This window comes from Theobroma cacao, chromosome 3 (assembly GCF_000208745.1).
Source record: "Theobroma cacao cultivar B97-61/B2 chromosome 3, Criollo_cocoa_genome_V2, whole genome shotgun sequence".
In the NCBI taxonomy this organism is placed as follows: domain Eukaryota; kingdom Viridiplantae; phylum Streptophyta; class Magnoliopsida; order Malvales; family Malvaceae; genus Theobroma; species Theobroma cacao.
Window position 1 is genome coordinate 20,032,044 of NC_030852.1, and position 13,009 is coordinate 20,045,052.

Consider the following 13,009-nt stretch of genomic DNA (forward strand, 5'->3'; position numbering starts at 1 on the left):
CTGAAAATTCAAGGTTTTTGCTGCTGAAATTGTGTGAATATGTTGCTAGAAATTTTTGGAGGTTTTTGCTACCATTGAAGGATAACTTTGGCTACTGAAAATTTGAGCTGTTTGCTGCCAATTTGTGCAAAAAATTTGGAGCTATTTGCTGCCAATTTGTGCAAAACAATTGGAGTTGTTTGCTGGTAGTTTGTGCAGGAAAATTGGACAGCTTTGTGCTGCCAAAATTGAGAAGTTTTGTTGCTGGAAATTTGAAATCTGCTGATTTTAGGGCAGAAAATGGCAGCAAAAAGGTTGAGAAAATGAGGCTTTTGGTGATCGATTTTAAGAGGAAAGGAAGAGAGGAAGCCACGGTGGTGAAGGGAGTGACGGGCTGAAAATAAAAAGAAAGAAGGAAGAAATGTGGAAGAGTGAAAAAGAAAGAAAAAAGAAAAGAAAAGAAATTGAAAATAAATGGGCATGACCCAATAGAAAATAAGTGGGCATGGCCCAATAAGAAATAAAAATAAATGAGCTTAGCCCAAATAGGAAAAATGGAAAAGCCTATGGAAAGGGCCCAAAGGTCATAAAGAAATGAAAAATGCCCAATGGTAAGTTAATGTTATATTTTAAGATTTATGTGTAGTTTAATATTGTGCATATTTTGAATGAAAAATATGCAAGTTGCTTAAGGAATTTTTAATTAAGTTGCTACCCATACAACTGTGTGATTAAGTATACCGAGTTTAAATTGTTGCTAGAAAAGTTTGTCGTGGAGGCGTGCCGAATGAAGTATGTTACTAACAAATAGGAATAATTATATACGCATACGAATCAATAGTGAAGTAATATCCCACTATTATGAGGTGAGTAGGGGGTTTCAATTTTAAAAATTCCTTATATATATACATGTACGTATATTTTACGTGAAGTGCAAAATTTATGTAAAGCATGCGTTGATAGAATTTTAAGAAATTATGGGTGTAAGTTTTTTTTAGAAATCATTTGAAATATATATATATATATATATATTAGACGTAAAGTGTTTTAAACCGGGAAACAAGCTTTTCGAAGGGATTTATATCAAAGGAAATTGTGCCTTATTGTTTGTGTGGTGTGCATTCATGAAATTTATTACATATTCACCATGCTATTTTGATACAAAATATCATGCAAATATTTACAATGAACATTTTACGAAAAGAGAGTTTTAACGTGATGTGGGGACCGATATTTTGAGAAAGATTTAAAATATCCCCTTGAAGATCAAATTTGAATTCTTTTAAAAGGTGATTTCATTTTAACCAAGAAATTCAAGAGTAATTGGAGACTGCTACTTGTTGTGTTATAAATTGTATTTTGAATCAAATGGCTTATGATAATGTAGGCATGATTGGCTGGATTGGTAAATGTGTTGAAAATGTATGAACTGTTGATTTGCCTTGAGAGGCTATAAAATAAAATAATTGGCATGTCATGCTATTGCAAATTTTATTGTATGGTGGGTTTAGCTTGCTTCAATGGGTGGGTTCTGTGGACCAGCCTTTTTGAAGGACACAAAATCCAGGTATATTCTTACATCGGTACGAGAGGCGTGTAGGGTAACTCCTAAGGTACAACTTTAGAGTTTACTTCACGCTAAACCACCACGTGAGGGTGAACTCAACCAACGCCAAGGAACAGCTATATTTTCAAAATAAAAACATGATTTATGCGTATATGACTTTTTAACAGCCTTGGCGAACTCGGTTGGGATAGCCCCAAGCCAAGGTATCCTTGACAACCGAGTATGAGAATGATTTTGGCACAAGTCAAGTTTTTAAGAAAGTCATAAGCCATGTTTATTTTTGACAAAAATGTAATGGTTTTATATGAGTTGAAATAAGTTTTAATATTATGAATTATATTTCTCTGCATGGTGAAAATGGAATTAAACGATTTTTCGCAGCTCCCCTATTTGTTTATCTGTGAAATGAATCTGTAATTTCTTGCATATGGGGTGAGTTATGATTTGTGCATGATTTTAAATATTATTTGGTTTCGTGGGAGCTTGCTAAATTTTATTGATTTGATTCGAAAACAATTATTAATATATTTTGATGCGAAAAATTTTATTACCTCGATTATTTATACTTTATAAGAAATTCTCGATTTCTATATAAGGCACAAACCCTCGTTTGAAACGAATTGCTTTTATAATGTTGCATGTTTATATTCAACTGATCTGTCGTTTGCTTGTTTTCCCATCTACGCCTTACTCTCTGAGTCGATGATTATCACTGAATCTATGAGACTCACACCCCTTTATTTCCCCTTTTGCAGATAGGGATCAGCCTAGCGTGTAGTTAGTGATGCATTCGGTCCACCGTGAATAGGTAAAGACATCTCCTAGCATTTTATTTTGAGTCGCTCCACTGTTAGAGGTCAAGTCGTAGCATTTTATTTATTAAGTTGTAAACGAATTCTAAATTTTTATATAAGCATTAATTTGGAGATTATAGATTTTAATGCATATACTTACGAATAATAGGAAAAAGTTTGTATTGATTTTTATATTTATAGTTCAATTTAGTATATGAAAGTATCAATATTATATGATGATTGAAAGTAGTGGATTAACAAGCAAATTCTAGACAGGCTTGTTCGAGACTTGACGGGTCTTTTTCGGAAGTCTTGGACGCCGGCAGCGATCGAGGAGAGGTCGTTGCATATTAAATGAATGGTTCATTCTCAATTGAATGTTTGATGCTGAACTTGAAAGTTCATGGGTTACTTACCATCGATTTTCTCCTTGTAAACGTTTTGTAAGTTAAGCTTTAATATGAGTACCATATTTTATGCATCATGAATTTCAAGTGCATTTATGGTTACATAATTGTCATAATTATTTTGCAACTGTGATTTATTACAAAAAAACTCTTGTCCCCTAATTTGTCCCCTTCTCGATATTCACTCACGGAGTCTTTATGACTCACATGTTATTTTTCCCTTATTTTGTTTCAGATCAGTGGCTTGCTTGATTAAGTGACTTGTGGAGTTGTGGAGCAACTCATTCGTGGTAGGTGTGGTAGAGCCTACTTTTCAGCCTTGTGTTATACACTCCGCAATGTGTCTAGTCTAGTTTTGAACTATCTTATTGATAATGAACTCTATTATGTAAATAATGTTGATAAACTTGTTAACATTTTCAAATATTATGTTGAGCCCCGGATATGGGTGCATAAAATGACAGGATAATGGTGGATGTCCATAGCAAAATAGGCACGGGATGCTTGCCAAACCATAGTTGTTTTATTTACATGTAAATATTTATACGAAATGTGAAGGAAACCACACTTTACTTTGAGAAGTTCGGTAATGTGCTCACCTTGATGAATTATTGCATATTTTGATTATGGATGAACTTATGTTAATGAATGTGATGGATGATTAGCCCATGCATTTATGGATTTAGGCTTGCTTGGGCTTAGTGGGCCATACTCACGTAGGTTCAACGATCCCTCTTGAAATGGGATGTGACAAAAACAAATCCTCCACAATGATGACAAATACTTGTTGTCGATTTTGCACACACAAGTATACGTATCGAACAATTAATATATGCAGTATGTCCATAATCGTATCGCACAGAGTTTTGTTCCTACTTTTCACTAAGTACTAAAATTATGACAAACTAATTTTATTCAAGTAACTCGATTTTTTAGAAAATTAATTAAAACTAAAGTAAATAAAAAATTAAACAAAATTAATTAATAGAAACTAAAAAATTCGCTTGAGAAAAGCATTAAACTAAAACCTAAGATTATGGGCTCATTCAACACTTCATTTAATACCAGCTTCTCTTATTATTTATATTTATGTGTGGTTTTACTAACTCAGAATCCAAAGCTATGTACAAGTCTCCATCAAGATGCTTGAACAAATACCTAACTTAATTGGGTTGCTATATGTCTATAGCAATCACTTAAATAAGGTTCATTAAACTAGTGTTTTAATTTGGCTATGTATAGTAATTGGCATATATCTACCCTAATTGCAAATCAGATCATCAAAGTGACATGAACATACACTATTCAAACCTCAATCCAATATAAAGTCTCTCTGTCGAGTATCAATTAGATTCACAAATCAATTAATTGTTGGCCAGACAATCAAAAGCATTAAGATTAAATTTGAATAAGCAAAACTATACCCATTCATAATAAATAAAGGAGATACTAATATTCAGATTACATGTTGAAAACCACCACAATCCTAGAAATACAAATTACTTCACAATATCTAAATAAAACATCATCCAAAGAAAATTAGCCAGTAATTTAAGTCAAAGAAAATAATAGAAACACAAAAGTAAAGAACGAAACTAATGATTGAAGCTTTTGATCTTGATTCTTTCCCAATTTCTCTTTCTTTCTTGCTTCTTTATTGGCTCTTTTTCTCCAGAATAGTTGCTTGTCATCTTCTTCTAAAAACCTCAAAAAACAGCTCCTTAAATAAGCTCCAAAAAACCTAATTTTCATAATCCAATCAAACTTTTTATTTTTGGAAATTTCTCTAGCACCACGGCCCTATCCTCCTTGGTGTCGTGGCTCCATGGTCTCAGGAATAGTATGATGTGTAGCTTTTCTTGGAGCGCCATGGCACTACTTTCTCAATGTCGTAGTTGTGTACTCTTGGGTTGCACTATGGGGATGCACCTTCAACTAGAGCCACAACCACACTGTCCTCAGCACCGTAGCCTTGAGCAACTTAAGGCCGCAACCTTCATTCCATGTGTTGCCTTAAGTGGAACTACAACAATCCAAACACTTTCAATATTATTTCACCTAAATATGATCCAAACTGGATGAACTAGTTAACATAAAATTGTAGCCATGTCTCTTAGCTTTCCAATGGATTAAGAATTACATCAATTGGACTTTTGTAGCTCATGTTATCCTCAAAATACTACAACATATATGATGAAGCCATCGCCATACTTGCATGGTTTTTCATCAAATGAACCTTTCCCATCAATTTTCCTACAAAAGCATTAAGAAAAATTAGCAATAACTATTGTTAAAGTAATTTAAAACAAAATAACATAAAATTAAATTAAAATAACCTAATTTAAACCACTTAACATGTAATCAAACTTTACTATGAAAAATACCCAAAATACTCAAATCCAAACCTAAATTCTCAAAGACCTAGCTACTTAAGGCTCCAAAATGTGTCAAAATAACTCTATATAGTAGACTTATCTCTCAAAAATCTATTGAACCTTCTAGTCAATAATGCTACCTCTTCATCACCCTTATCTTCATCATCACATTCAAGGGTCTTTTCATTTTCTTCCTCAGTTGCCTTGAGAGCAATGCTTTTTCTCCTTGTTTCTCCTCTAATTGCCTCATCTCTTTCTTTCTCATGCCTAAGATTCATTTCATAAGCAAGTAAAGATCCTAGCAACTCATCAAGCTTGAGTACATTTAGCTTTTTTTGCTTCTTCAATGGTAGTGACCTTAGGTCTCCATGACTTAGGTAAGTAGTGAAGGATTTTCTTCACCAACTGTGCATTTGGGAACCCTCTTCCTAGAGCTTTAAGTCCTCCTATGATCTTTGTAAATCTCTCAAACATCTCTTTTATAGACTCTTCATTTTTCATTTTAAATAGCTAATAGTTAAGTATTAACATACTAATCGTTGACCCTTTTACTTGACTGGTGTCCTCATAACAATTTTTTAAAGTATCCCAGATTTTTTTTGCAAAGGAACACATAGCTACCTTGTTAAATTCATTTCACTGAGAGCACACAAAATAGTCGTTACAGCTTTGTGATTCAACTGTATCAACTTTTTGTCTTTATTGTACCATTCAGCTTTAGTTTTAAAATGTTTACAATATCAACAGTTTTGGTTGGAATATGAGGTCTATTGTCAAGCCCGACTTTATAAAATATTAGCCATGTCATTCATGTGATTGACAGAATGCTTGCATACTTGGAAAGCCCCGAAAAATAGTCAAAAGTCGGTAGTGTACCTAGTGGTGCAACTAAGTTGAATTAAGCCTCGAACTAATCCAAATAGAGATTAAGATGAAATTTAGAATTTTAAATTCTCAAAATGACTTAAAATGGTGATTCAGAGTTTGAGGACCGATTTGGAGTCAAATTGGAATTTTCATGGCCTAGGGGTAAAATGGTCATTTTGCCACCTGAGGTTAAGATGTGAGTGTTGGATGAAATTTTTGACTAAGATTGATCATTTGGAGTATAATTGGAGTTTGAAAAGTGAAAAATTTTAATTTCGATATTTTTTCGAGCATAAAGGTAAAATAGTCATTTTGCCATCCAATGGCAAAATTGTAATTTTACACCACCCAACACTTGTCCAGCACATGAATTTTACCCAATATTATCATGGATAATTGAAGGAATTTTAAATGGTGGAGAGAGATTGCTTAATGGGTAAGTATGACACATGAGCTAATGAATGGTGACATGTGTCAAATTTTCATCCATTTATATTTGACTTTAAAAATCAGCACATAAACTCTCCAAACTCATTTCTCTTGGCCGACCAAAGGAAGAAAAGGGAAGAAAAGAATAAGAACAAAAACCTAGCTAAGAAATTCAAGAGAAATTCACAAAATTTCAAAGAATCAAGTGACAAAAGGTAAGATTTTTCAATTCTAGCTTGTGATTTACCTTTCCTATGCATTCTTTTTCATTTTCCATGGTTGAGAATCAAGTTTTATGAGGATACCCTTACTGGCCGGACATGGGGGGAGGAGTTTTGAACTTGGATTTGGTTAGATTTCAATATATTCTAGTGTTTTTAGTTAGTTAGTGATGTGTAGCATGAAAAACAGACAAGAAAAATTCATTTTCTCCCATCACCCATCATTGGCCGAATTTTCCATGTAGAGTGTGGATGGTGGATTTGATTTTATTTCAAGTGAATTGGTTAGGAAATGATGAATTACGGTGAGAAAATCAAGTAGCAAAAATCATAGTGTTGATGCACCCACCATGGCCGAAATTCCCAAGAGAAAATGTGAAGATGATTTTGCTAAATTTTATGCTATTTGACTTGTTTTTGATGGTTTGGAGAAATGGAAGAAAAATGGAGTTAATTGGAGTTGAATTGGGAATATTGGCCAATTAATCGAGTGATAGATCGAATTAGGCCAATATCGTTTTATTTAGGTACACAATTGAATTTGTGTAGAACACCGTGTTTAGACGATAATCCGAACAATTTGCATTCCATTTCATCCATATAGTTTTATAACGGTTGAGCACCAATGTGGTAAATTGCTTGATTGTGCACTATGTCTAGGTGGTGAATCCTCCGATAAGGGCAAAGAAATTGTACCCAAGGATCGATAGTCGGAGTACTCTAAAAATTTGACTCTCGAAATAGTGAGTAACCTTATTATCATTTTAATTATCTAAAGTGGCCTTTTTATTCGATTTTGTGAATTTTATGGAAAATGAGTTTAAATGGTTAATTTTTAGGTTTTATAAACAAAATGTGTTTAAATGAAATGATTTTATAAATTGTCTTAAAATTGAATTATGGCTTTGAAAATAGAGTAATTGGAGACCATTCGATGTACTGTGAATTCATGGCTCTAATTGATTGGCTTATGGCAATATTGGCATGAATGGCTGAATTGGTATTTGTGTTGAAAATGTATAAACTGTTGTTTGCCTTGATAGATTAGATAATGATAAAATTGCCATGTCATGCTTTTGAATTTTTATTGTATGGTGGGTTTAGCTTGCTGCAATGGGCGGGTTCTATGGACCAGCCTATTAGAGGGGCACGGAATCCGATTATATACATACCTCGATTGAAGAGGCGCGTAGGGTATCTCCTGAGGTATGGTTAGAGTTCACGTCACGCCGAACCACCTCGTGATGATGAACTCCGCTAACGCCAAGGAACGATTGTGTTTTTCAAACTAAAAATATGTTTACGTGTATACAAAATTTTTAACAGCCTTGGCAAACTCGGCTAGTTGCCTCAGCCAAGGTATTCCCGAGAATGATTTTGGTAGGAGCCAAGCTTTTAAGATACTCATAAGCCATGTTGATTATTTAAATGAAATGAATATTTATGTTATGAATTACATATTGAGATGAAATATTTTAATCGTCTCCATTTACTCGACTTTAGATATTTTGGATGGTGTTTGTTTACTCACTGGGATTATATAATCTCACCACCCTCCTTTCCACCCATTTCAGGCTCAGAATAGGCTGTAGATAGCTGATATCGTCGAAGGCTACAATTGGCTTTACTTCCTCAAAAATCATAGGTTCACAGCCTTCGTTCACTTTTATCATTTAGGGGCCCATGTGTCATTGTAAATTAAATTACATACCTTGACTATCTGTATTACAGTATGTATGAATTTATTTTGCTTTTACGCTACAAAAATTTCTTACAGATAACCCTATAAAAATTGTTTTATAAGAAAATGGAATATTTTATTGAATATTTTTATTATATCCAAATAATTATAATTTCATTTTAAATGAAGGTTTTAGACGTTTAAACTTATTTTTGATTATGAATTATGTGTTTTGTACTCGCATACTACANTTTATTTTATTGAAATTTTTATTATATTCAAATAGTCAAAATTTCATTTTAAATGAAGGTTTTAGACGTTTAAATTTATTTTTTGATTATGAATTATGTGTTTTTGTACTCGCATACTACATTTTTAGCTGGTTTCGAAATTTTTAGGAAAAATGACCAAAATGCCCCTGTGAGTCAAAAATCATTTTTTTTTACTATTTTAAGTTAGAAATAGCTTAAAATCTTTTAGAACATCATATTTGGCAACGGTTACTCACAGAGGAAATGAGAAACTGATATTAAAGCCTTACGGGATTTCGATTGACATTTCGGGTAATGAGTGTCTATCGGGACACCGCGACGGTTATCACTGGCTCTAGGGGAGTACCGGGTTATGACATCTATCAACAATAATATCCCAAAGATCTAAATCAATGGATTGTATAAAGTTCTCAAACCTCATTCTCTATAATGAGTAGTTCTCCCCTTTGAACAAAAGAAGCCGCATCATAGATTTTCCTTCACCAATGAAGCTCAAGGATGCCATGGTTGTTAGTTTACACTTTTTGCTCAGGATCTACATGGTATTTGTTGATCTAAGAAGGTTTAAGCTTAAGACGGATCAGCTGAAGAATAAAAATGTGATATTTAAGCTCTTTTCTTGCGCAAAAGTGGGAACTTTTTGCTTAAAGCTTTTTCTCTTGTTATTTCACTCTTTTCTTCTTCAATTATGATTCAAATTCTTTCAAATTCCTCTTCTCTTCTTGCTTTAACGTCTTCAAGATGGATATTTATAACCTCTATTGATCTTTTGCCTGTTGGAGTGAAATTTGAATCATTTCTTGTACGTTCTGGCCAACTTGCAAAATTTAGTTGCAAATGTAGAATCGATTCTTTGCTATTGAGCTATCAGTTCTTCGCAAAGTCTGTAGCTTTTTGTCTTTGAAGAATCCATTATTCTATTTTGAGATGTCAACTCTTCTACAATTGGGTCAAACATGACACTTTTGCAATCTTAGAGAATCGATTCTTTTGCCTCAAGGTATCATTTTTCACTGTGGTCTGGTGCTAAAATTTAAATTTAAGCTTAATTTTTTTCGCTCCACTTTTGTCCAATTGTACCATCTCTATCTTGGTCACAAAGTTTCTAAATTGTACTTTTTGTGCTTTAAAAACCAATATTTTCTCCATGTAGAATTGATTCTTTCTTCTTTGCATTTCTGCCTTCTGCATTCTATCTCTCTAGAATCGATTCTTTGTCTCTAAGGTGTTGATTCTTCATAAATCCTAAAGCATTTGTCTTTCAAAAACCAACTTATTCATTTCTTAGAATCAATTCTTCACTTTTGATCTCTACTTAAAAACTAACTTCTTCTTATCCAAAATCAATTTTTCTTGTAATCAAAGTAATAAATTTTGCTTTCTTTTCATTTAAAAATCAAGTCATTTTTTTAAGAACTTAATTCTTAGGCTAGCACTTGGAACTTTGAAAACAAGAGATCTTTGAGAAAATTAAGAGATATTTCTTTAAGTTCAAAAGCATTATCATTCATATTCAAAACATGTTCAAACAATCAAAGCATTTCAATATAGTTTTCTTTTAAGTTTAGCTTTAACACTCATTTGAGGATTTTCTTCATATTCAAAAACACATTTCATTCAATTTTAAAGCTCATTAAGTTCAGTCAATTTTGTCATGTCAAAATAAGAATAAAGCTAACAATTGTGCTTGATCCTAAAAAGGTAGTGACTTTTGTTGAGATTGTGCTTGATCCTTGAAAAGGCGTTTGGCTATTGTTGTTTGCTAACTTATCAAGGCAAATTGCCTTAAAACTTTAATCAATTTAGCAAAACATCATTCAAGTGCACATCGCAAACAAGTAATATAATAGTGATTGAACTATCGTCTCCACAGGGAATTGTATCTAAATTCTTGCTAATTATTAAAATTCAACACTCTAATCTTATCCAAGTAATATAATTTGAAAATTACTTAAAACTTAAATTAAAGTAACAAAGCTAAACTAATGAATAAATGCTAAGAGTTGCTACAGGCTTAGTGAAATAGAACCTAGGATTATGGAATTATTCTGCTTTTCATTTGGACTTAATTTTCTTCCTTACACTTTTATCAATGGGTCGATTGCTAGCCTAAAGTCCAAATTTATCTACAATGTTTTGTTGAGATATTGTAAACTTGCCTATCTTAACTAATTTCCCATATGTCTATGTAAATTAATTAAGGTAGGCTCACTAAACTTATACCCTAATCTTGGTTGCACATGCTATTGAGGTATATTTCTATCCTAAATACTAATCAAATCACCTAAATTGTAAGTGAAATGAACACGTGCTATTCAAATTCTTGGTCTATCCTAAATTCTCTTTGTCAAGTTGCATTTAAAGACCCAACTCAATCTAATTGTTGATCAAGCAATTAGAAGCAGTAAGCATAGATTTGAAATAAACAACTCCATACCCATAAATATTAATTAAAAGAAAGTTAATACATCCAAACTATAAATAGAAATTAACCACAATCCTAGGAAAAGATGTTTAGCTCAGCATAGTTAATACAGAATCCAATCTTTCCATAAAATCATTCATTTTTATAATAAAAGTTAAAGAGAGAAAAAAAAACTAGTGAGAGAAAAATGCTGATTTAGATGATTAAAGCTCCCCTTAACAATCCTTGATTCCTCTTCTTTCCTTTTTATAAAAATCCTCATTTTGTTCTCTGATGAAAAGCTGCCCAAAATGTCAAGCCTAGCTCTACAATATGTTTATTATACCATTCTTACATAAGAATGCATGTTTGTTTACTTGGGTACCTCGAAAATCGTTAAAGGATGACAATGTACCAAATGGTACAATTAAGTTGAATTAAGTCTCGAACTAGACCAAATAGAGATTTTAAGATGAAATTTAGAATTTTAAAACCCTAGAATGACTTAAAATGGTGATTCAGAGCTCGAGGACCGATTTGGAGTCAAATTGAAATTTTCATGACCTAAAGGCAAAATGGTCATTTTGCTATCTGAGGTTAAAATTGGAATGTTGGATGAAATTTTTTACTAAGATTGATCATTTGGAGTATAATTTGAGTTTGAGAAGTGAAACATTTTAATTTCGGCATTTTTTTGAGCATAATGGCAAAATAGTCATTTTGCCACCCTAGGGGCAAAATTGTAATTTTACACCACCCAACACTTGTCCAACACATGGATTTTACACAATATTATCGTGGATAATTGAGGAAATTTAAGTGGTGGAGAGAGATTGCTTAATGGGTAAGTATGACACATGGACCAATGGAATGGTGACATGTGTCAAATTTTCATCCATTTATTATTTGGCTTAAAAACAAGCACAAAATCAGCCCATTTCTCTTCATATGGCCAGCCAAAGCAAGAACAAAGGAAGAAAAGAAAGAACAAGAACCCTAGGGTGAAAATTCAAGAGAAAATTGGTAGGATTTCAAGTAATCAAGCAATCAAAGGTAAAATTTCTTGATTTTGACTTGTGATCTACGTTTCCCCTACATTCTTTTGCATTTTCCATGGTTGAATCACATGATTTCATGATGGGTACCTTGCTGGCTGAACACTTAGAGAGAGGTTTTGATGCTTGATTTGGTTAGATTTCAATGTATTTTAGTGTTTTTAGTTGATTAGTGATGTGTAGCATGAAAATCAAGCAAGAAAAATTCATGTTCTTCAATCACCCATCATTGGCCGAATTCTCCATGTGGAATATTGAGGATGATTTTGATTTTATTTTAAGTGATTTGATTAGGTATTAGTGATTTATGGTGTGATAATCAAGTAGGAAAAATCACAGTGTTGATGCACCCACCATGGCCGAATTTTCCAAGAGAAAATGTGAGGATGATTTTGACATATTTCAAGTTATTTAATTTGTGTTTGATGATTTGAAGTATCGGGAGAGAAATGGAATTATTTGGAGTTAAATTGGACATATTGGCTAATTAATCGTGTGATAGATCGAATTAGGCCAATACCAATTTATTTAAGTACATAATTGAATTTATACTGAACACCGTATTTAGATAGTTACCCGAGTATTTCACATCCCATTTCATGCATTAGTATAGAGCCTGAATTGGTTTTATTACAATTTAGCACAAATGTAGTAAATGGCTTAGTGTGCATTATGTCTAGGTGGTGAGCATTCTGGCAAAAGTAAAGAGATAGTACCCGAGGATCAAGAATCGGAGTACACGAAATTCGACTCCCGAAATAGTGAGTAACCTTACTATCGTCTTAATTATCTAAAATAGTTTTTATTCGTTTTTGTGATTTTATAGAAAAATGTGTTTAAATGGTAAATCTTTAGGTTTTATAAACAAAATGTGTTTAAATGAAATGATTTTATAAATTTTCTTGAAATTGAATGATGGTTTTGAAAATTGAGTAATTGGAGACTAATCGTTGCGTTA

The 13,009-nt window shown here is 32.7% G+C and overlaps 1 long non-coding RNA gene across 2 annotated transcripts; it reads left to right on the plus strand.

Moving 5' to 3' along the window:
* Nucleotides 6,592-8,390, plus strand: LOC108661311. Of its 2 annotated transcripts, none has more exons than XR_001927069.1 (3): nt 6,592-6,633; nt 7,300-7,382; nt 8,214-8,390. It is a non-coding gene; the product is annotated as an uncharacterized LOC108661311 (long non-coding RNA). The 2 variants fall into 2 exon arrangements; XR_001927068.1 differs by lacking the exon at nt 8,214-8,390 and adding an exon at nt 7,744-7,890.